We start from the raw sequence: 25,318 nt of genomic DNA on the forward strand, positions 1-25,318 counted from the left end.
AATTCTTATTTTTATTAAATCGTTTTATTAACTATGCTCAGCAACCTAAAAACTTAGCTACTCTTGAACTGTTTTATAAGCTGTGTCCACCCTTTAACTTATTCAAAGTATACAGGGTATTTGCCAAAGTACCACCTTTACGAGTTGCATTCGTTTTATGTACCCGCCACCGTCGGCAGCTGATTTGCATTTTTGCTTTGTCTGATTTATTGCAATTCCTGCTGTGCTGGAATTTATACAATTTTTTTTGGTTAGATCGAATTGGAAATGGAAATGGTAAAGCTTGGTAAGGCTTGGAACTGTGTGAGAGCCGCGTGTATTTGATTAGAGGAGTCCAAAATTGATGGCATCGTCACGTGGCCATTGGAAATTCAATTTGTACAGCTGCCAGTTCGAATTTTTATGAGGCTCTTACACTTCGCACGCTTTACTAGCTGACAACTTTAACCAAAGCAAGAAAAAAGCAGAAAAACAAAACCAGAACTCGTCAAAGTTAAATGTGTATAATTGATACACAAAATAGAGTGAGTGCAAATGGAACTGTTGGCCAAATTCCCACAAGGAATTGTCGTCTGACCAACCTAATTAGATGATGAACTATTATTGTAATTGCAGCTAAAATAGGATGAATGTTCATGTTCATGACTAATGGCATCAATGTCAAGGCAAACATAAATCAATGCGTCTGTCTGCTGTCTATCACTTGATTTGATTCCATTTGATGTGATATCTAGTCAATGGAAAGCCATTCTTTACAATGTATTTACGCTTCGACTGATGCATTACACGTAAGTGATTTTCAATGTACCTCCCATTCCGCAGCATAATCAATCATGTTTCACCCCACGTTGGGCGCCAGCTGCTGCTTGTCGAAATCACTCGCAAATTTTCCAATTCGATGTTATTCGCTACGTTGCACAGTTAAGCATTGAATGGATTATGAGCGCTAATCAAATTAGTTTGCAACAATGCTCAGCCACTTTGGTCCAATTAATCGAATTTAACGAATTGCAGGCAATAATACAATGGAGGATGCACACACACACACATACACCCACCCACACACAATAAAACGGAAATGAGAAAAACATAATTTTCACTGCAATCCGAATAGCCTCCTGGGAAGTGGACAGACAGAAAGTGCACGTGAAGTCAATTAAGCTACTTTTGCACACAGTGTGACCGAAATAATCCCAAAGGAGTGCCAAATGCCAAATTAGCTTTGGTAGAACATTTGAAAAACATGCCTGAAATTTCTTGTCAGGGAATTATATATATGGATGAATTACCAGTCGGGACAGAGATTTTTCTATGTATAAAAATGACTGAAAATTTCTAAAATAACTTGAAATGTATTTTAAAGTAACTTTTTGTTGGTACTGTTTAACTGCAGCTGGTCACACTCGTTTGCCAGTCTGTGACGCACATACGTAAATTTTGACTTTATTACAAAGGCAGCTGCCTCACATGCCATACGAGGTATGTGAGTATATTAATTTTTGGTATGCTTTAGCTATGTGAGCGAGCGCAGGAAAGTATGCAGCACAAAAATGCGCGACTCGCATAATTTGCAAAGCCAGACCAGAAAATAAAGAAAAAGAAGACCGAAAAGCAGTAAATGTTAAGAGAGCTGTAGGAAAAACCCACAACAACATCGGCAACAACAACAGCAGGAGAAGAATGCCAAAGATAAATTGCTTCTCGCACGACAACGAGTCAGACAAGAGCTACTTGCCACGCCTAAATGCGCCTCCTCCTGGTGTTGGCTCCCTTTGCCAGAGCTGCCACATATACTCTCAAATTAATCGCTTTTGTCGTACAATGTGAACACGAAATTTGTCTTTTACTTTTCATTTAACGCCATTTAAGCCAAGACAGAGGAAGAGAAAGAGAAAGCGGCAGCAAAGTGACAAACAAAACGAAGATTAATGCCATCCGCTAATATGCCAACTTCTATAGACAATTGCGTAAACTTTTGCCACACAATTTCCTCAGTTAAGTCAACTCACAAGCCAAAAGTCAGCAAAGTTACAATACTCTCAGATATTTGCAATTGTTCAAAATTGATAATCTCTCGAAACGAATATATAATTATTTGTAAAACGAATATTTAAAAGGGTATGAAAAGAGTATATCGTTGAGAATGTTTTGAAGGTGTCTTGACAGAATATACGATTTGTAAATTGATAGAAAACATTTAAATTCAGAGTATCTTTCTTTAAATATTATTGATCATCCCCTACAAATAAAATTATAACTGAAGGTTTCCTAGAAACTGAGCGTTTTAAAGTTATAAAGAGTTATATTTTCGTCAAATAAAAACAAATGTAGCTAAATCAGTTTAAGATGCACGAATGATAATTAAGGTAACATAAATTAAAGGAAATTTAGGACAAATAATACCACTTCAATATATTTAAAGATCTATTTAACAAACTTTAAAAACAAAGCAATCTGTCCAAAACCATCAAGAATAGAATTTCTGTCTTTGAAACAAATTGATTCTATAACTTCCTCCTTATAGGGTATTTGCAAATCCAGTATTTTATCTTTTCGTATAGATTGTAATTGTACATTACTCTGATGAATTTGCATATTTTGGCTATAAATTAAAGTCATGTCATTTGACTGCAACAAAAGCTACTCATTTACAACATGTTTCAGTATTTATGCCTATTATAATAATATATATTGTACTTTCATTAGTTTATATAAGCAGCAACAATTGTAGTTGTCTTTTCAACTATTTAGATTACAGATTAATTAACTAGACTGAAATTCAGCAATTCACGTATGTTGAACTTTTGTGTGTGAACTTTGAGAGTCAACAAATTGACACACGTCAATTAGCTATATAATTAATTACTTCGAGTGTCAGTAACAACTAATGGGAATAAAGGATAAAGCATGCAGGGTATGTGATTAGGATATAGGATAAAGTGACAGCAGAGACAATTTATCAGTTGAGTTTTATGCTCAATTAGAGACATCAACTTACCATTATTCTGGCTGCCAGCAAACGATGTCAAATGCCACGAATTGTTGCAGCTGCAATTGAATAAAATTAACAAATTAATTATGCATGTTTTTAATTTATTAAATTACATTTCAATCATATTATTTATTTAGAAATGTGTTTCCATTATTAAAATGTGTTGTAATATTTGCATATTATTGGCATATATATACAAAAAATTTCAACGGTTCAATTGAATCTCATTAAGATCTGCGTATGCATTGAAAAAGCTTAAGCTGAAAAATATACAGATTTTAATAAGCTGAAAAGCTACTCCAGTTGTTGTTGCATTGTTGTATTGAAAGAAGCAGCCAATTAGCAGAGTCACAGAACATTGAAGTAACCGCAGGAAAAGCTGCTTATAATAACAACAATGCAACTGCCACGTGCCACACGTGGCAACCACAGCAACTAGGTATATGCTGCTTGGCAATTAATTAGCTTAAATATAAACCACGAGTAGGGATTCTACCTGGTCGTCTAAGTGCGCCCAGGGCCAAAACTTGGTTATGCCAAAGGAATTTTAATTGCACAACTGTCAGTGAAAGCTGCATGCCACGCCCCCAATATGGCGGCTAATTAGACTTGGCGACACTTGGCAACATATACTCGTTATTGGCCACAGGCCACGCCCCCTCACACACGCACACACACACACACATGCAACTAAAGAGAGTGTGGGTTGATGTTAAGGACCTTAGCGTTATATTTAATTCTCCACAAACAGTTGGGCAATTGAAAGCGTAATTGCAAGACGTAATTGCACAGCTAATTACAAAATCATTTTCAGTTCATACATTGAACGATTGCACAAGTGCACGGAGAACCCAAATCGATTAGTCATGCATTTTGGTAAGCAAACTCTGACATAAATTTACTAACATTTATCAAGCTCAACACTTGACAATTGGCTAAATTGCAGCTGAGACTCTGCTTATGACACTTAAGTTGCATAACAAATAACAACAATAATAATAACAATAACAACGTCAACAGCACGCAACGGTAGTTGGATTAGACGTCATTGCAATTTGGTTTCTATTATTTAACTATTTATTTATAGGGTCATCCATTAATAGCTACCTTTAAAACTTTTTTTTAATTTCATTTCAAAAATATGTGTTTCATGTCTAGAAAATATAATGCACAATCGAGATTCATAATAAGTAAAATTAATATATATTGCTAAGCTTAAACAGTTTCTTCTTTTCAATATAAGTTAATATTATTTAAAACTTGTGATATGTAAACGTATATCTATCAAACTATTTATGTAAACTGTCTCTCAATATATTTATTTATTAATCTAAGTACCTCTCAGTTTATGCTTGCCTTTTAATTGTAAGCACTCTAAACATATATGAGCATATAACTTGGATATATAGTCTGACAATTTAAGATATTTTCTTGACTTATGTAATCTACAGCTCAACCCTTAGTTGCATGTCCTGCCAACCAGGTTGGTTTTCTTCCTAAGCTGCTTACGTGCTAAGTCCTGTCAATGTCAGGCACGTATATTGCAACTACAGTAAAACCAACTGGTAAACTTGATGTGCATTAACATAATCGCAGTGAGAAAATTACAAATTGTAGTTACATAAACGTGTGACGAAGTTACATACAAAAGTAACTGTCACACTAATAGTCAGAGTAATACTTGCAGCTTAAATGCTGTGAGAGGAATACTTGAATAATAGTTATCAAAATGATTCACAGAATATCTTCGTAAATTGATGGTAATCGAGAAACAAAGCATATACAAATAGTTTCTTTTGAAGCTTTTCTTTTCAATATAGTTTCATAAATATACAGCATGCCACAAAGTCCAGCTGGGCATGCAGCTGAAGTCACAGTGTAAGAACTACACATAGACTGAGAAATCCTGGCAGTGACAGCTACAAAGCACATATTCACACACGCAATAACCAGCTGTCACAGTGACCGTTGAAAGTATGCCAACACATACAATGTGACAGCTTGGGCGTAGTGAAATAAAAATAGAATCCAACTAAAGCCCACACAGTGGGTGAGATATACGAATTGTGGCAGCTGAGAGAAGAGCAAAGCTGAGAAGAGCTGACATCGAAATCGACATCAATAATCAGATGGAATTTCAATCAAATACGTGACGCATTCGCATTGCAGCTGGGGAAAGCGAAAAAAGCCACCTGTCTGTGAAAATTAAACAGGAAAATTGCATAAAATGGCTGCAATTCAAGTTGAGCCTCTGCCAACTTAAATGAGATTCTTTTCTCTGAGTTCTTGCATTAAAGATAAACTTACACACACATGTATAAGTGTGTATGTGTGTGTGTGAGTGTGAATGGGTTGTGAGTGTGACACTCGAATGTCTAGACTGAGTGGCAGCACAACTCACAGCAGAAAGGCCCCTCTTTTTATGCCATAATATAATGAATAATTGCAGCATCCCTTGCATTAAGTATACGTCACCGACTCCCCCATCTCTCTACCTTCTTAACAAATCGCGTGTTTTTTTAGCCGACCCTTTTGTGGTCTTATCTGAATAACAATTTTCTTTTTTCTAATTAACGTCTTTAAGTCTGTGGTAAATTCCAAATGCCAAATTGCAACTGTTGCAACACACGCAACGCTTGTTAAGGGAGGCACAGACGGAAGGGGCTCTTTATTCAAGCGTAATCAGCATTTTGTTGGCTTTGTGGCAATTATACAGTTAAATTGGAATTAGGGCTAGGGAAATATGCAATGTGCCACATTTTGGGGCAAGCTCATTTGCAATGCGATAACCGAGAACGGAATTCAGTTAGACGCCGCCTTCTTTGAGTACATGCTGCAGCTGCCGCCATTTTCATGTTGCATGTTGCAACAGACCACAAAGCACAAAAGCAACCCTGTGGCAATCAAATTGACTTGCAACAGCTGCCGGCAAAAGGATGCTGCGAATGCACTCTTTAAAGTGTCAATAGCAGGCTCTTTAAGTTGCAACGTTGAACGTGTTGCAAGCTCTGCTGTTATCTACTTATGTTGCATCAAGTTTAATGAAAAACATTTTCCGCTTTCCTGCTCGTGAATAATTAAACGGCAGCCAAAGTAAAAGCAAGAGCAAATGTGCAAATTACATTGGATGCACTGCAAAAACAAACAGCAAGTACTAAGTACTTGCAACATTTTGTTGCAAAATGGCAAAAGAAAATGAAAATTTGCTCACTGATGTGAATTTTTTTTTGGTACCTCGTATTGATTACTCTTTAAGAATAACTACAGAAATTAATTGATAAATAAAAAGGAATGATATCTATTATATTTTTAATGATAATCAAGATAATAATTAAGAAATATTATATTTTTTTCATTATAGTTTTTCAACAATTGAGAGCAACTCAATTTCGTTTCCACTCTTTTTGCATTTTAAATCCATTTATGGTTTTTTCGCATGATTAAAGATGAAATTGTTGAGTGCGCTTGTTAATTAAAAGGCGTCATGTGGCAAGTGGGAGTGTGTGATGACTACAAAGTTGCCACGTGAAGCTTTAACCCTACGTGCAACTGACAGAAAATCGTGTTGAAAATTTTCGAATAAGTTTTTCACATGGAGTTTTCTTTTGCGGCTTTAAGTTGCCAACGTGACAGTGCGAATATAAAGTGAGCGAGAAACAATGTGAAAAACAATGAGAAAAACAATGTGAAAAACTAACAAACATGTCAGCGTAGACAACGTTGTCGTTGTTGTTGTTGTTGTTGTTGTTGTTGTTGTCGTTGTTGCATTCGTTGTCGCTGTCGCTTGCGCATGATTTCCGTGCTTAAAATTTCCTGTTCGAAACTGACATAAAAGAAGGAAGTGCATAAGACAGAGCAGACAGACAGCTAGACAGACATGCAGGCAGACAATGAGACGGACACACAGACGTGTGATACAAATGCAGATTCACAGATACAGCACAGCTTCCCCTATTCTTCCCCCATTCACCCAAAGCTTTTTGCCGGCAAAGGACCATTAAGAAAAGTAAGGGAACATCAGGCTGGCCACCTTAACGGAGCTCGAATAGAAGGGCTTTTAGTCAGACAACCAACAACCTATCCAACCAACCAGTCAGGCATTTAATGACATTTTGCATTCACTTTTCCAGCTCGACTTTCAAAAATATTTGCATTGAGGTTTGTTTGACTCGCTGCAGGAACAAGAGAAATATTATTACAATTTCTTTCATATGCACAAAATGACAAAAAAAAAAAGGAAATGCATAAAAAGCAAAATTGTTATTATAAAGCTGAATAGTCTAGAGTTGGGAAGTTGCGACTCCCAAAACAAGTTTAACAAATGAAAAATCGTTGCTTTTAGGAACTTTAAATATTGAGAAATAAATAAAACCCTTTTTTTAACAATAATTTAAAACTTTTTATCACATATGCAAAAAATAAGGCAGAAAAAAATTCAGTAGCAAAAGTTTTGGTGATTTATAGTGTACCAAATTAATTGAGATTGTATAAAAAAGTCAAAAAACCCAAAGAGCAAAACGGGAATGCTTAAAAGTGAGTAAAACAAGTACAGCAACAAATATTAATTTAACTTCTGAACACTTTGTTGACTTTTTGTTACTGTACACATAAGAAGGATATTATAAAGTTGAGTACATTTATGCAAAGAGGTAGCTACGATTCTCCAAGTTATAGATAATACTTTATTAGGTACAAAATAAAATTTCAGCATAAATATTAACTTATTTTATTAACAATTATCTTTTACTTAAATCATTTCCTTACCAAATTCTAATAAAAAGATCCAGGGTATCTACTAGCCCTTTATATTTCTTTACTCAGACATATATATGTTTTTATTCTCACATACAACACATATTTTCTCATCTTTTTTGTTTTTGCTGCCATTTGTTCAACACACAAAATTCAATTAAACAATGCAATCGAATAAACAAATCTACAGCAAACACATACATCGTTCTCCCTCTCTATTTCTTTCTCTCTCTATCTCTCTCACTCACTCACTCTCATTCACGCGTTGGAGATAGGACACCCTCAAAATTGCGAGGCATTTGTGTGCACTTTTTTATAGTTTTTAATTGAAAAATGTGCAATTAAAAGTCGAATGCATTTGCGAAGCAGCGCAACGAAATGTAATCAAACGGGGCGTATGCGCAATTTATAATAAACGCCAAATGGCATAACAGAAAATAGAATAAAAATAAATAACTAAAAGTCAACGGCAAATTAATTTAAGCACTTAATTATGCCATAGGTTCAATTAAATTACATGGCATTTAATTAAGCGCATAAAATGTGCAAAGTGGACAGTTACGAGGGCCGAACGATAAGTAATTGGCAGTTTAACAAAATGTTGAGAAGTTAACGCGTTACTTCATAGTTCAACTTATACTTACAACAACTACTACATATATATTAACCACTACTTTAACTTATACTTATACTACTACTTTTTCTATTAAAATATCTAAAATTACTAATAATATCCACGAATTTTATACGATTACATATACTATTAATACTAACATTTATATCTCCTACTACTGCTATTTTTCTAGCACCGAATCTACTACTACTTCTTATTGACAGTAGAAATAAATCTTCTAATAGTACAACTGCTTCTGCAACTTATCAGGCAGCCCTCTGCTATGGACATAGGTTATTACCATATATTTCACATTTGTATATCCCTTGCAAATAAACAACGAGAAGACTGCAGTTGGCCAACCAGAGTGATAAGCAAACAAAAGTGGTCTGAACAACGTTGCCCGCATGTCAGCTACAAACTGTTGCACACACACACATCACACACACACCACACACACTCGACATATGCACCATAATTTGGCACATGCCATTACAAAATATTGACAGCAAGGCAAACAAAAGTCATGGACAAGGGAACAAGTTCGCAGTTCGCTGTTAGCAACATGTAGAAGGACTTCATGTTGCAAGTTACACAGTATACATATTTGCCAGATCCAGAGCTTGACTCGCATCGTTGCATATGCAGATGTATGTGCAACTACATCTGCATGGCCATTATACTTATGTCCGAGTGCGAGGGTTGGGCATTTAGTTAGATTATAATTTAAAACTGTTTACTAAGAATTTACAAATTCCAAATATAAAACAGATTTGCTAAGTAATTTGTTGAAGAGTCTGTGAAGTATATAAGTTGTCAAGTAAAATCATTAAGTCTTAATAGGAATTCAGAAATGATTTAGCGAATTTTAAAGACTTAAAACTGAAATTTTCTGATCTTTCGACAACTTAAGAAACCACCCCTGGAAGAATAAAATTTCTGTTAAAATTTGTCGTTGCTGCTTGAGAGCATTTCTGACCCCTTTCGAAAATAGAACGAGGAATGTTAGTGTAAACCACAAGAGGTGTGGTCCTAGTCTGACCAAAGGACCTGTGTGTGTGTGAGTTTGTTGGCTTTACAAACAGATTTTAGCCAAATTGTTACATTTTGTAGAATGTTAAGGCATTTGTGAAGCATGTGAACAAATGTTTGTCGAGCACAACAAATAATTTAATTAGTTTTTCATTTCAATTTACGAAAAGTAATAGAGAAATAAAGGCGTTAAATAAGAGCTTAATGACTTAAAAGACTTTTCAGACAATTGATGTTGTCTGAAGCTGAAAATCCTTTTATTCTGCTGCTGCCCACACAATTGATCTATTATAATAATTAATACTCTGTCGGCAATATGATAAATAACAATTATGGTTTATTGCATTGTTTGAAGCTAAGTCAGCTTAACAATGGAGGCATTGTTTCCAGATAATACAGTAAATCTATATCGTCATAGAGGCTTAATTTACATGCAATGCCTGTCACACAATGCCATTTAGTTTGTGCAGATAATTATATGGTAAATATTCAGTTCATATCTATGTCTAAGTATTCAGTTGTTTACTTGTTAAGATCTTATCATAAGACAGACAAAGTTCACGTACCTGCAACGAAAGAAGAAAGAAAATTAATTTCCATTAGTCTAATTGTCGAAGTTGGAATTTCCTTAAAAACTAACAACAGATTAGTTAAATTACGATAATTGATTGAGGATGCCTATGATTAAGTGACAATTATTTTGTGAACCAATTTAAAAATGATTAAAACCATAAATTTGAAACAGCTCTCATGTTTACTAAACCCTGAATACTATTCAATTAGCTAATAAATATCAAAGTTCAGCAATCTAGCTCCTATTGGTTAAAAGACGTGAATCCGAAATGTTTTTGAACTGGTTGAAAAGCATACTTTTAAACCGACGTTTTCCCTAGTTATACTTGCATGATGACTAAACCTTAGCTGAAAATATATATTAATCAAACATTTAACGAGATAAGACAATGAATCTCTATTGAATCGGTGTACAAACTTAACATGTTGCCTAATTAGAGAACCCCGAGTGCAGTATGCACTGGTTTACCGTTTACTATATACCGTAAGGCAGTTGATTGCAACCTCTGTAATAACAATATGATTTATCAGGCAGTTCACGTCGCATTTAATTGAATTACGAGTACGCTAGGAAGTCATTTCAAGTCGAGACACAGTCAGACGACAAATTGCACTTTGTTGTTGGCTCAACCCTGGAGCAGAAGCGTGTTATGTGGGTGTGCAATAACAAGGTGTCATGTCTTATCAGCAACAGGGGAACAACAAATGGAACAGCTTGGATTGATGCTGATGTAACAACCAAGACAAGTAAAACATTTGATTATCAATTCTTAGAGTTGTGCAAACAATCAAAGATATTCCGACTATCTATTCAACTATGATTGACTTTGATTTATCCTAAATATAGATAAGTTCAGAGTTTAGAAAGTAAACTTTATCATAGTGTTTTAATTGTTATTTATTAATATACTTGCTTACACAAGTTTCAATAGAAATTTTCCCCTCCTTTGACCTTTTGAAAATATTAAATTACATTGTAGACAATTAACATGCACTTGAAATTCAAATGAAAGGTTAGTTAAACATTTTTATAGATGTAAATTTTATTTAGGTTTTAGACACTGGGGAATACCCCGACTGATCATTAACATGTGGGAGAAAATTTACAATAGAAATGGCCAATAAATTAAAAGCAAAGTCATATCTCATATTTAATGCATTATCAAGCGACTCAACTTGATGTTACCCTTTACTTTTTTTTTGTATCTGTACTTTGTTACTCACGTTAATAAATCCCCAGGCTTGTTAAGGTCACACGAAACGCCATTAAATAAATGATTGTAGCTTTGACCAAGTTCCAATAAATACGGCTAACAAAAACTAATAATTGACGAATCCCATTTCTCAATATACGAGTACTCAATTGCATTCACTCAACAATTTTGATTTGCAAGCGCAGGCACGCAAAACATTGCACTTGGGAGCAGCATATATATAAAGATATATATATGTATATGTATGTATATATACTTAACTATAGATAATTATCGTTAACTGGAGGTAGCATAAACTGATTCCAAATTGAGTGCGAAAATTTTTTTACTCGCCATTGCGTCATTGGCACCTCAATAGGCATTCAATGAATTTTCAATGCAATCTTTTTTTGCAATATCATTCATATATTTTTATACACTTTTGATTTTCATTTTATGCAGCGATAGACACCTGATTGAGTTATTGTAACATTTGTACTTAGTTAGAGTTAAATGTGGCCATTGAATTAATAATATATTTATGACGACTACGCATACGTAATGTGCACTTGATTCGTGTGACTGTGAATCATTATTAACACGAGAGCTGAAAAATACTCACACACTCTCTCTCAATCAAATATTCATTTCTTTAATTGGTAATTAATTAATTAGGTAAGCGGTTAATAAAAACCAATGTAAAATTGTTAAGTTGTATCAAAGATCGTAGTTTTATTAAAATCAAACAAATTTAATCCGATACATTCTGAGTTTAGAAAACTTAGAAGAGTAAAGGTGATGATTTATTGTAATTATTCCCTTTGTGTTAAAAATAAATATAGTAAAATCTCAACTCCATATGACAAATCAAAGATAAGCAGAATTTTTAAATAATGATAAAATTTTTGGTATTTTTATATATTAACTTAAAATCATTAAAAAAAAATATGAGTAACAATGAAGATGTTAATCAACATTAATTTGCGGTTGTGGCCATGATTCAGATTTATATTTTTAATTATACGTTCATAAAACGTGCTAAATATTCCTTTGTTTTATTTATCAGCTGAATCAGTTATCAGCCCGATAAGATCGAAAAGCATTGAGCAAATTTACCAAATTATAATTTTTTGAAACCAGTTTACGACGCAAGTGTTGAAATGTTTATGATGAGAATGGTCTAGACTCTAGACTTAAGATACTAAGTAGACACTGAGCTGGTCAGACATAAAGAGATTATGCAATGTTGCAGCCTTCAGTAGATATTTGAAAAGCTTCAGTGCACCAAGTTTGTGGCATAAATTTAAATTAACGAAAACAAAAGCACAAGCTCTGTAAAATAGCACAAAAAAATAGAAAAACTACTGCAGACAAGTTCACTGTCAGGGGCTCTATCAAACAAATGCTCAAACGAAAAGATACAGATTCTATAGTGACAAGCAAATTGTTTATATCAGATTTTTTTATACCCTGAAATGATTTTAAGAAATACAAGTAATAGATTAAACTTAAAATATTAACAATTGAAAAATTTTTAATCTGGTTGATGCCCAATCTAGTATAATGGATTTTAATTTTATAGGGTGCCTAATTATGGTAATTAATTGCTTCCAAGCGTCTGCTTATGTAACATGGTTTTCAATTAAAGCTCTCTGCGGAAATGCATTGCTGTTTATTAGCTTTGATTTTTTCTTACCCCCACCTTTCGCCTCCTCTGTCTGTTTAATACCCTTTTCACCCACACAGCAAAAACACAAACAAAATTTAAAAAATAAATATATACATAAAACGGGCTAATGAAATACAGAAAAGTAACAAACAAACATGAAAAGTGAAACAGGAATCTGAGAAAAATATAAAAAAAAAAACTTGTGATTAAATGTAAACACAGCATAAAACTGGCCATTTAATTGGGTTAATTATGGTTGTTATTATTGTTGCTGTAGCAGATAATTATATGAGGAACATTTGTAAAATGAAAATTAATGTATTTCCATCAGCATTTCACTTGATCTCTTTGTGTACAGCGCAGTCAACCTCACCGAACACTTGAAAGGTCAATAATAAAAAAAAAACAAACAACGTATCTGAGATCTTTATCGGCATTGCGTGTCTGCTCTGGTCCCAAGTCAAGTGCATCAAGCGATACGAAGCAACCAGGAGAAAGGCATGGCGAGTGAAACTCAGCCATGGGCACGTGAAAGTTGTAGTTGCACCAGACAAAGATGCCTGAGGGCATCATTATTATAATAGTTTTGTGAATGAAAATAATAATAATGCTAAAAATTGTGTTATTAAATTAATAACATTGCTAACATTAATGCGTATATTAATAAAAAAGTAAATGCCAATGTTAATACTTAAGCTTACGAAAATAAAGATGATAATCATAATTTCGATGATAACACTATTAATAATTGTACTAATCATAAGTAATGATTAAGAGTATACAAAAGTCGACTTGCTATGAAAATCTATAATTATAATCATTCATGTATAGTGGTCTTTTGTTATTTATTATTTTTTTGTTCGTTGCGAACCGAAAGGCGCAAAACAAAAGAAAAACTGTTGCCGACCAATGGCCAATGGCCAACGCGGCGTATGCGCGTTGTTGTTCAGCTGCAATTAGGCATTCCGGCCACGCGTTTTCGCCTTTGTTTTGATGCCATTTTCATTCATTGTAATTCAGTAATTTCTGGCAATTGCGTAGCAGCACATCAGCATTTTTTTTTGCATTTTTCAACATTTCATATGCAAATTTCGCGCACGACAATTTCAATTTTTATTATTTATTTTTATTGCCAGCAAGCAGCTCATGTAGAAGGAAAGGGTTGTATGAGGAGGGAAAGGGAGGGGCAGGCGGGTAGGTTGAAGTTTTTGCGCAGCACCTCAAAAGTGTCAACAGATTTGTAAAGGCAATGGAAATGAATAGCGAGCGACACGAAATGGGCGGAAAGGTGCGGTGCATTGGGGTCAGCAAACAGTCAAGTCAGGCAATAACAGTTAGAGATTGTTGACAATACCCTGTAATTAGTTTAGAGTTGTGCTGAGCAAGTAAGACTCTAAAAATGTTATGAATATAAGAGTGCTAAATTAAGAATTACTCTATTTCAAGTTTGCATACTTAGGAAATTTGAATTTAATTATATGGTTTTTTGTATGTGCAAGTTGAACTAGACAATACAGGTTACTGCGTTTGCTCAAATAATAACTAATTCGCATAGTACTATATTCTTAAGAATAACAATTTTACATAATTATTTAAATAAGAATAATAATTTAAGCGTACATACCCTGTACTTAGATAAGTAAATACTACTACATATTCCAAGTAAAACATTTGAGAACAAAAGTAATCAGTATCTCGATTATTGTATACCCTATACATAGACAAACAATAAACACAGATAAAATATTGCTACTAAGTATCCTCAAGTCCATTATCTATTTTTGAGTATATTCTTTGTATTCGCATTGTGTTCATATTTTAGATTAATTTTACGATTGCCAGACTCTAAAATATTTATGGCATTTACTGTGGCACGATGTGCCGTCAAGTTATTATGCCAAAAAGGCAAAAATCGTTACAGTTCCGGTTGATTGGGGCACAAATTGCAATTTTGCGTCTTTTGCGTATTGCGAAAAACGCAAAAATGGGAAAAATGCGAAAGCGCTAAATGTTTTTACATTGTAGCGCAAAAATACACACAAAAACAAAAGCCGGAAGGTCAAATGTAGCCCGCCCCACTCCATTACCCGCCTGTTGTAGGGTTGTCCCGTAATTTAGCCAACGGGTTATTAAGTTTATACATTTTTATGAGTGCACGGGGTCTGAAAGGGGCTCTAAAAGAGGGGGAAAGGGGGGTAAGGGGGTGCCACCTGCGCATTCAAAAGTCAAAGCACGACGTTGACGCTGACGTCGGAGGATTGCGTCAGCTTGAGGTTCGGCCTGTGTTGCGGTCCTTTACATCGACACCGCAGCGCACAGAGTGCATTCACCCAGATCCCCAATATAGTAGAGACCCCCAGACTCTACAGATCGGGGAAAGGAGGAAGAAGGGTGGAGCAGCAGTCACTCACGTGCAGACAAACAAAAGCGAAGAATACAAAAACGCTTTTGTTAGCTGCGCTTCATTGCGTTCACTCAAGAGCAAGAAAGGAGACAGAGAGAGCGAGAGCGAGAGCGAGAAAGAGAGAGAGAGAGAGAGGGAGTGCGAGTGGGTGTTTTAGCAACAGAGTAAAGCAAAATTGCTGGCAGTAAATGAAGCAATAACAAGCAAAGAATAAACTAAACATTTAGCTGCTAAGAGCAACGACTAAAAGATACCGCATAAGCTAAAATAATAATTAATATTATTACAACAATTATCTTGGTTTTGTCGCTGTAGTTCTACAAAAGTGGGCGTTATTTATGGGTGTATTTCAGCGATTAAAATCAACTTGCAACTTGAAAACATTTCAATAAACTCACACTCTCTTGCTCTTTCTCCGTCCCACTGCCACAGTTTATAATTAACCGGTGTTAATATAAACAATTAATTAACAAGTTGAAAAAATCTAAGAGTGTTTTATCGGGAACTTTGATTCACACGTGTTGTATTTGAATTGGAAATCATAAAACAAAGTTTATACAAAAACTTTGATCAAATAAAATTGCTGTAATCGTTTGATATCAATTTGTAATCAATTGTAATACAACTAAGCGAAATTATAAAAATGTTTGTTAAATTCTATGGCAATTTTGGTGGCTGTTAGAGTTGCTAAAGTTTCTCCCTCACTCAGACAATGTAGGCAATTGTGAACTCAGACTTGGTCTTAACTCAACGTCTGGGGTCGGTTGTAAGGGCCATGTGGCAGTTGCCAACTTTATGGGCAAACTTGTTAAGCAAACAGTGCAACACACTCAAATGCAGCACACGGCGGCAAGAGAACGTGGCCAAAAAGGAAGCTGAAGAAAACGGAGCCTTGAGATAAGCGCTTTAAAAGTTGGCAACGGATGTGAGAGAAACTAACAGAGAGGAAAGAGCACAGAAAAAAAAATAGGGAAAAGGTGGAAGGAGCAGAGCAAAAGAGCAAGAGAGAAGTGAGACAGAGAAAGAGAGAAGGTCTGTGGCTCCTAGTTTAATTAGTTGCAGTCCATGGGCTGGCTTCTTCCTTTCTTTCTCATCTCTCTTTCTCTCCTGCCTTACTCGCACTCCTCCTCTCTCACCCTCTCTCTCTATCTCCTTCTCTTTCTCTTTCTCTTTATCTGTATATGTGTGTGTGTGTTATCGGCTGCCTAATAAACTGCAGACTGCCTTGCACTTTATGGCGTGCATCATTAAATATTTAAAGAGCTTTTGTGTAACAAGATTTGTTAATGCCCCTACACCTCCCTCTCCCAGTTGTCTCCCCCCTTCTTCATTCCTTGCCTGCAGGCCCACATCAAGCACAATGTTGTTCGACTTGAGCACATAATTGCATATTTATAAGTGCAGGCAACGCCAACATCGACATTGCATTCGCGACAGCATATTAAGCGGCACAGCTTCCCCTCTCCACTTTCCCCTTTTCCTCATCATCATCCTCACTCCCTCCTGACAAGCATCTCTCTGCCGCCTGTATAGCCGATGTCTTTACTTTTGGGACAACAACACTCAACTCCATTGTGTTCAGCAATTAATAGAACAATTTTTGTTGCCAGCCTTCTGCTGAAAACTTTGCCTTGCAATTGAATAACGTTGAGGGCCGACTGAGAGTTGAGAAGAGAGCGGAGAGTGGAGAGGAGAATTAAGCTGAGAGCTCAGAGCAGAGACGCTTGTTTCCATAGCCGCAAAATTGATTTAAGGGTTCTCATGTCAAGTTGCAAGAATTTTAGTTTACCATCGATGCTTTGTCATGGTCATGGATAAGACCCATCGAGGGTCATCAGAGCGGGCACTAGAAATTTGACTTTCAACATAGATAAAGTTCAAGTTATATAACTAGGACCGGTCACTTGATAATTTAAATGTAAATAAATGCATTGAAGGATTTCTATAAGTCAAAACAATATTATATTATTTTTTATTTTATCATATTATTTTTTTAAAGTATTAGTACAAATTCCCTGCTTGTCAAACAGTCAGAGCATTTGAGAAGCTAAAGATAGTGTTATAAATAGAATACGAAAAACAATACCTTTAGTCCGAATTTTTAAAATAGCAGACTTAAGCTTAACATAACAATAAAACAAAGAAATATTGTCTTTGTTCAGCATAATATTACAGAATGCTGGCAAGAAACTATTGATTAAGTTGACAGCACAAAGAGAATAACAAGAATATAAATTTCATCCAAATAAAAGTAATCTTGAATGATAACAATACATAGTTATATACAGATTAAAGCCTCAAAACTCCTGTTACATACCAGACTGTACACCAGATTAAACGATTTATTTTTTACTCTTGTACTCTTTTAACAAGAAGTATTTGCTTTGGTTGTTCAACTATTCATTTAACAATTTTTTCAATTAATTTTTCATATTTATAATTGCAAGCTTTTATGCATTTTTATTTGAATATTTTATGTACAACATTTTTTGTGGTCTAAATGAAAGTTTTTTTTGCATTTTGGTCCATGCAAATTTTATAATAATAAAACAAAAACTGACCACAAAACTCTTAAGGTCCATAAGCAAATGTTGATTTTACACATTTGCTGTAATTTAAAATGGCTGGAAAGCATTTAATGTGCACTTTTTACCACATGAAATTATTTCAGAACTTTGTTGCAATTTCTAACGATGTAGGAAAAAACTGTGAAAAAACACTATTTAATTCAGGAAAAAAAAATAATAAATTGAGAAAAGTAATCAGACAAATAGCAAAGCATTCAACAAATATTTAAATGATTTTTAACTGAGCTGCAGTCTGATCAGCTTAGCAAATGTTTGCCAATTTAATCGGAAACATTTATTGAAAAGGGTAAATTAAAATAGATGTCGAGTTCAAGTTTCAACTTTAAAATATTAAACTTAAGTATTGTTTTCTTCTTTTACAATTTACAATAGTTTGGGAATTGCGTAATAAAGTTGCAGTGTATGAATTCTTACTGAAAGTTAATATTATCGATTGTTTCTATATTATCCATCGAATTAAAATAACTTGTAAACTATAAAGAAAATTAACTGAAAAAAAATTCTGCAAATGTAAAATACATTTAATTAATTAATCAAATTCTAATTATATTGGTTAAGATTATATCTGCATACAACAATACGATTAATAGGCCTGCTTAGATACGAGTTGAGTTTTCCAGTTTCATAATAAACGGAAAACACGTTCTATTTGATGAATGCCATAAATCTAGCATTAAGTGCAGACTGCATGATTCTGCATTGATTTAAATAATGAAAAATAGTTCATGAATGTCTCGATTGGTCCTACATTTGTGTGACTTATGCAAATAATGTTTTGATCTAGCTAAGATCAGGAATGCTTGAACGATAGAAACTGATAGATACTGAAACGGAGAAAATCATCGCGTGTTGACAACTCGTTTTATATAATAGAAATAAATAAACTAATAAATAACTAAGTATTTATGTTAGTTTGTTAGTTCGTTTTGCATACTTTAAGCAGGCAGTCTTTGGACTCAAATGGAAATGTAGCTCAAAATCGAATCAAACAATTGCCACCAGTCATAAGTTGATTTTAATGAAAATGAATTTCAAATCAAATGAGTTAAATCACGAGCATGTCAATGTCAAATTGGGGACGTGGCAATCATATAAGATACATTCCATAAAGTTCAAATGCAGCGAGAGTTGTGTGAAAATGAAAATAGCTGAAATGGAATTTGTGATGGGCAAAAAGCATTTAATGTTAATTTGTGTATGGGTGGGTGTACATCGGTCAGTATCTGTGCATCCGTGAGATACTCAACGTACTTATGACCGCTACGAAAAATATTTACAGCATCTGTATAATGGCATTCGATGCAATAAAGTTCATACCTAACCGAACATCAAGAGTAATGGCCAGCAGGAGCACAAAAGAGAGAGGGAGAGAGAAGGGGGGATAATGGGGGGGGGGGGGAGTGGCAGGCTGACAGCTGTGGGTTGTTTGGAAAAGCTGGCAGGCGAAAAGTATAAACGTGATTCGAGTGAAAGCCAAGTGCCAAGAGCGAATGGCAAACGGGCAACTGAGCGGCTTTCTATAGCCGTAACAGATATGAGACACGCACACACGCACACACACACACTCACACACACACATATGGCTACCACGTCTAAATGCAGTTTTGGGCCAACTAAAGTTGGTCGAGAGAACTGCTAAATGCATTTGTTTGAATTTGTGCCTGAGCCTTGGTAAGAGAAATGAGAAATGGTTTGGCAGTTGCCAAAAGTGGGTCGACAGTCAGCCACAAACAACAACAACAACATGTAAGTGACACCAAAAACGGTCAGCAGCAACAACAACAACAACAACAGCTGCTGCTGCTGCTGCTGGTGAAACGTGCGGTAAATGCAAGAAATATGATGATAAATGAAAGCAAAAAGAGAGAGAGAGAGAGAGAGAGAGAGAGAGAAAGAGCGCCCCAAAGTAAAGCCGATTGAAGAGAAAAACTTTGTGTGTGTGTTTCTGAAAGTATGGTCAAGTCGACTTTTGGTAACAGGGTCACATTTGGCCACAATTTAACTTATTGCAATTGCCTTAATGATATACAAACACACACAGATACAGATACAGTCACACTGATAAGATACATTATCTGCTTTTTTGACGGCGATAAGAACTTAAGAAATAACGCCTCATTATACTTATATCTTTTTAATCTACCAGACTTTATTGCAACCATAGACAAATGTCAAACATTATTTTTATTATAATTATAAAAAAAAAGCTTTGTTTACGTGCGATAAGAATGCATTGTGCTTAAAAGAACAGCGACAATCTAATTCGACATTAAATTATACTATGTACTATAAATAGATTTTGCCACTTGAATTGCCTATCAATTTGCTTCTATGCTCAATTATAATTAATTATAACAGAACTGCAATTGTTACGAATTTTGTAAAAATATTTTAAAAACCTGCTGTCAATATGGAACCCATAAAATCTTCACATAACATTAACATTTTAGAAAGAACTTCGGTAACTGAACGCAAAGCTGGTTAACGCTAAACAACAATTATGAGATATTAGAAAAGAGTGATGGGATAGATGATGGGACAAAAAATATGATAGGAGATGAGATTGAATCTGAAAAACTTGTTAATGGTAATAATGATGACTAGATTATCAATAGAATTTATTGTTTAGCAATATTATTATATACAAAATTTAATTACGTTCTAGAAATGTGTATCCTCAACACCCACAGTTATGAAATAAAGAACAAAACAAGAATCGTACAAACAATTGAATATATTTGCAATAACAGCTTGTTTTCTAATAAAAATAATTAGAAATTTAAATTCAAAAAAGCGCTTAAGGCAGAACAATAAATAACCACAAACGGTAAATACGACAAATAAATAATAACACAATCTTATTCCTCCACTATCTCTCTCGCACTCGTTTGATTGAATTCGCATAGATTAAAACGTAGAAACAGATGTAGAGACTACGAGAAGAAACAAGTGGAAATACGAGAATGTGAGGAGGGAAATAAATGAATTACAGCTAAAAGGTAAAAGCAAATAGCAACAGTTGCTTAAAAGCTTACAAATAAAATAAGAAATAAACTAAATAATCATGAAGGAAAAACAGCTGTGAATAATGTGTGTGCCAACTTCCAGAACAGGGTGTCGATGGGGGTGTACAGGGTGCAGGGCTGGCGGCAAAGCAATGTCTAAAAACCGATTGGCAACGCCATGCGGCTTTTATATTTTTTCTTTATTTTTTGTTTGTTGTTGTTGCTCTTCACTTGGCTAAAAACCCGTTTTTTGAAGCTGACGTACACCGCAGAAACGGCTACAAGGCAACAATAATAACAAAAACAACAAGAGGCATGACCATTAAGCCGAAAAATAAGCAGTAACAAAAACAAATAGACAACAACTTTGAGGTTAAAATTTGTAATTTTTGTCTTCGCTGATGGTTTTTTTTTATCGTTTGCCAGACAGCTGCCGTCTCCCTCTCTCTTTCCTATTGCCACAACTTTGTTGATTGACTAACTGTCTCGCCGACTGACGGACTGACTAGCTGACTGATTGCACTGTCTGGTGGCATTGTCTACCTGTTGACGTTGCTATTTTATTTGTTTGTATTTTTTTGTCTTAATTTTTTAGGTGCTCTAGAAAAAATTAAGCCTGCACTCGCTCCATGTTTTTTTCTGTTACTCGCTTCTAACTTTATTTTTAGCATTCGAATGTAAACAAACCGCGGCGCCATTTTGAATTATATGCATACGCCCAGTGTGTACACACAGCTTCATTGTGTACATATTTATTTCGCACATTTCCATATGTACACACATACACACACGTGTGTACAAAATTTATTTGCCGGCTTCGGTAGCAACTTTATGGAAAATTCGACCTTAGCAGCGGTGATTATGATAAAGAAAACAACATCCGTGCGAGTTGTGCAATACTAATGAGTGTTAATCAGATAAACACAGAAACAAACAATAAAAGAGATAAGTTTTTAGTTATTTTTCGACTTAATTTAATCGAAAAATGTAATACCAAAGGCGGAAAATGCAAGAATCCGTAACAAAACCTGACAGCTGTAAAAATTTAAAGATTTGTCTATTCTAATATTTAATTATTATAGCATAAGATACCACATTTTTGGCTACAAAATTTACGTTAAAAAATAGAATCAACTATAATAAGCTGTTTAATATAAAATACAAACTTCCCATAGTTCATGTTCACGATAACAATTTTATAGCACAAGTTTATCTCAATGAGCCATTTGCTAAGCTAGAAAACTCGATCGACGTTAAAGGTTAATCGATTGATGTTTGCCTTATTTTTATCGTTTTCCGTTGCATCGTAAATATGGAGAAGTTGAAGTGATTTGTGATTGTTGCTCAGTTCATTTAAAATATTCGTATTATCGCAGGTCGTGTCGATGCTGTTGGCCCTTCCATTTTTTACTTTCATCGCAATTACGAGTATCGCTTGTTTTCCAGTCATTTCCAATTACAATTAAAGGGTTTAACTGATTACCGGTGTGATACATGTGATTGTCCATACACACTGTATGTAGAACCTATTATTTGGATTCAAACAGCTTAGATTGGCGACGCAAAACTAATTGACTTTGTCTGTCTTGAATCAATCGATCAGAAGTTAATATCTTTTAACAAATGACAAACATCGTCATAAGAAAATTATTTTTAATTATAGATTTTAAAAATTCATCAAATTGCCAAAATCTAAGTCTAAAAATCAAACCAGAGCAGATGTTATGAATTGTTCTTTTAAGTCTATCCAATTTACTATATATTAGAATTGGAAAAAGCTGTTTTACATTAAAAATCAGTGTCAATGTAACACATATTTATATCAAAAATGTTTATATATTGGTAATTCATTTGAATAAAAAACCTGTTCGATCTTGATAACTTTCAAAAAAATTAATTTATTTCTACTCCTTTAACCAATAATTTAAATATTTATTATTTTTAATAAAATCTCATTATGAATCATAAGTGAAATATCATGACGGGGAGCTTCTACCGAACGCCAAAAACACTTTGAAAAACGAATTGCTATTCTATAGACAAATAGAAAATCTATAGAATTGTTTTGAGGGTCATCTTAGGAGCGCGGTAAACACAGCTGTCGACATGAAGATTCGTTGAAAACGAAATACGGAATAAGGAAATTGTGCATGTGAACACACTTGCACACACTATATGTAAATAGATGTGTGTACGCATTGTATAAACAAAACTAAAAACTCAATAACCAATGTATAAAATTAACAGTGTAATCAGCAAATCAAATAGTAGCAACTAATTAACATTAACAATTACATTTAATTTAAAGAGAGCACCAACCGCAGTCGCAGCCGGCACTAGTGCCGGGACAAAGTGGGAAGGGAGTGGAGGTGAACCCGCTTATACGGGCATTTCAAACTGGTCAGGGGTTCATGAGCAATTATTGCACTTTGAGTGCCTCTTAAAAGCATCAAGAGCATTAAATATGTAATTAAAAAATAAACAGCCATGTGTATACATTAAATATAAATATATTTTTATATATTATATGGTCTACATTTACACACCTACATATATGCATGCAAACATATGTATTTATACCTCTGCAGTGTGTACACATACTATAAAGCAATTCAAATTCAATGTCAACAACTGAAGTCCAAGCGTGCACCAAATTTGAAACTATTAAAATATATATGTCTATATGATTTATATTTGTATAAATTAATAATGTAATTTGTGCAGCTGATTCAGTAATTTTATGTTTATTTGGTTAATGGACAATTACATTATTATGATTTTGATTTTTCTTAACGAAATTCCCAAAATAATGATTATCTTTAAAATTTTGCCATCTGGCAACTCTGTTTTTATTTAGAGAGCAAAAGCAGCAAGGTGAGTTGTTTTTGTTGTCGATGTTATTATTCTTATTGTTGTTTTTTGCTACTTAAACCATAATGAAAATTTATTATTATATTATTGCAATTGTTCGAAACTTGTACTGTCATTTTGTTGGTTGTGTAGTGTTATTGATGTTGTGCACTTTATTTTACACTTGAGTTGTTATTGTTTGCGCATATTCTTGAAACGTAGATTGTATATTTTTTTCAATCTGTTTATTTGGCGCGCTGCTGCTAAAAAACATTACGGATACAAATGCAAAGTCAATTAACAGACTTTATTTAATAAACACCATGACGACAGTCGCACTGACTCCCATTCGCACTTTGCTTATTAGTATTTTTATATATTTGTATTTTTGTCCAAAAAAAACGTGCCAAATAAATAAAACGCGCAACAACAACACCACGAAGAGGCTACATACAACACAGCTGACGCCTGTTTTTGAGAGAGCACCAGAGCCGCTCTCACAGTCACGCTCAAGAGAGATGAGCGCACACGTAAAAACAGTGATTGTCGAACTGTGACTCAATGCTCAAAGCAAATATTCAGCAAAAAAAAATCACAAACGTGACAATTTAGCTATTTTTTTCACTATAACTACTTGAATTTTATTGTTATTACATTTAATTTGCACGTTACTCTTTCATAAACTGTGACTGCAATAACACAGTTACAAAAACGCTCATCTCTAGGTGACTCTCTCGCGCTCAGCAAGTGGCAGCAGCTGAGAGCTGAGACTGCGTTTGTCTGCGTCGACCATTGAGACAAAATGAAACACAACAAATAAAAAATACAAAATCAAACAACAAAAGTTTTGCAAGCGCAACAACGAGTATAAAACTGGCAACGGATTGCTGATGACGACATTTGGCTATTATTTAGCAGTCTTTAATTCAAATATACAAAATTGATCAACTCACATTTCTCCTTGTGGTTTTTGTTGTCTTTTACAACTCCATTTAACACCTCACGACGTCGAAATAAAAACAAGCACAATTGCAAACGAAGAGAGAAAGAGAATACGCTCCAAAATTTACTTTTCACTCTTTCTCTTTTCGAGCTATTTTCATGCCTCGCTGTTGCTGAAGCTGCACTTTCACCGCATTCGGCAGTGTTTTTCACAATTTTCACGTGTTTTCTCTAATTCTTTAGGTGAACTTTTGAAGATTTTACTTGATTATTTATTTTGCTGGGTTAAGCAATATTTTTGAGCACGCACACACGTGTAAAAACACATATGTAAAAACAACGCACACTCACACACTCGCACAGACACACACAGCCAAGCAACACTCAAGTACGTGCTTTTGTTGCTGTTGCTGCTGCTTCTTTATGCTGCTTTTGCTTTTGCGTTTTCTTTGTTTTGGCACTAATTCATTCATTCATTTTCACTACACGCCCACAAGCACAAGCGATACCGTTACATTAAATCTTTGCTTACTTTAAATGCGTACGCGTTGCTGCACTTTTTGTGAGCAAAAAAAATAAGGCGAAAGATTATTTGTGTTTTATTTTGAACAACGCTTCAGTCGTGCACCGCGTCTTGCTCGCCCGTTCTTCCAATTGGAACTGAGCGCTGCCAGTGGGCTGAGTGTGAGCGACGGCGACGGCGCA

General features: G+C 34.6%; 1 protein-coding gene across 1 annotated transcript in view; it reads right to left on the minus strand.

Annotated features, from left to right (window-relative positions):
- Positions 1-25,296, minus strand: part of LOC117785848 — a 49,557-nt gene extending 24,261 nt beyond the window's left edge. Inside the window, exons 1-2 of the mRNA XM_034624101.1 lie at positions 24,625-25,296; positions 2,999-3,048 (exon numbers count right to left, since the gene is read on the minus strand). The gene's annotated coding sequence lies outside the window, so the exon portion shown is untranslated. The remainder of the gene's footprint in view (positions 1-2,998; positions 3,049-24,624) is intronic.
- Positions 25,297-25,318: the final 22 nt, after the last annotated feature.

The sequence above is a fragment of the Drosophila innubila genome, assembly GCF_004354385.1.
Source record: "Drosophila innubila isolate TH190305 chromosome 2R unlocalized genomic scaffold, UK_Dinn_1.0 1_C_2R, whole genome shotgun sequence".
NCBI classification, from domain to species: Eukaryota; Metazoa; Arthropoda; class Insecta; order Diptera; family Drosophilidae; genus Drosophila; species Drosophila innubila.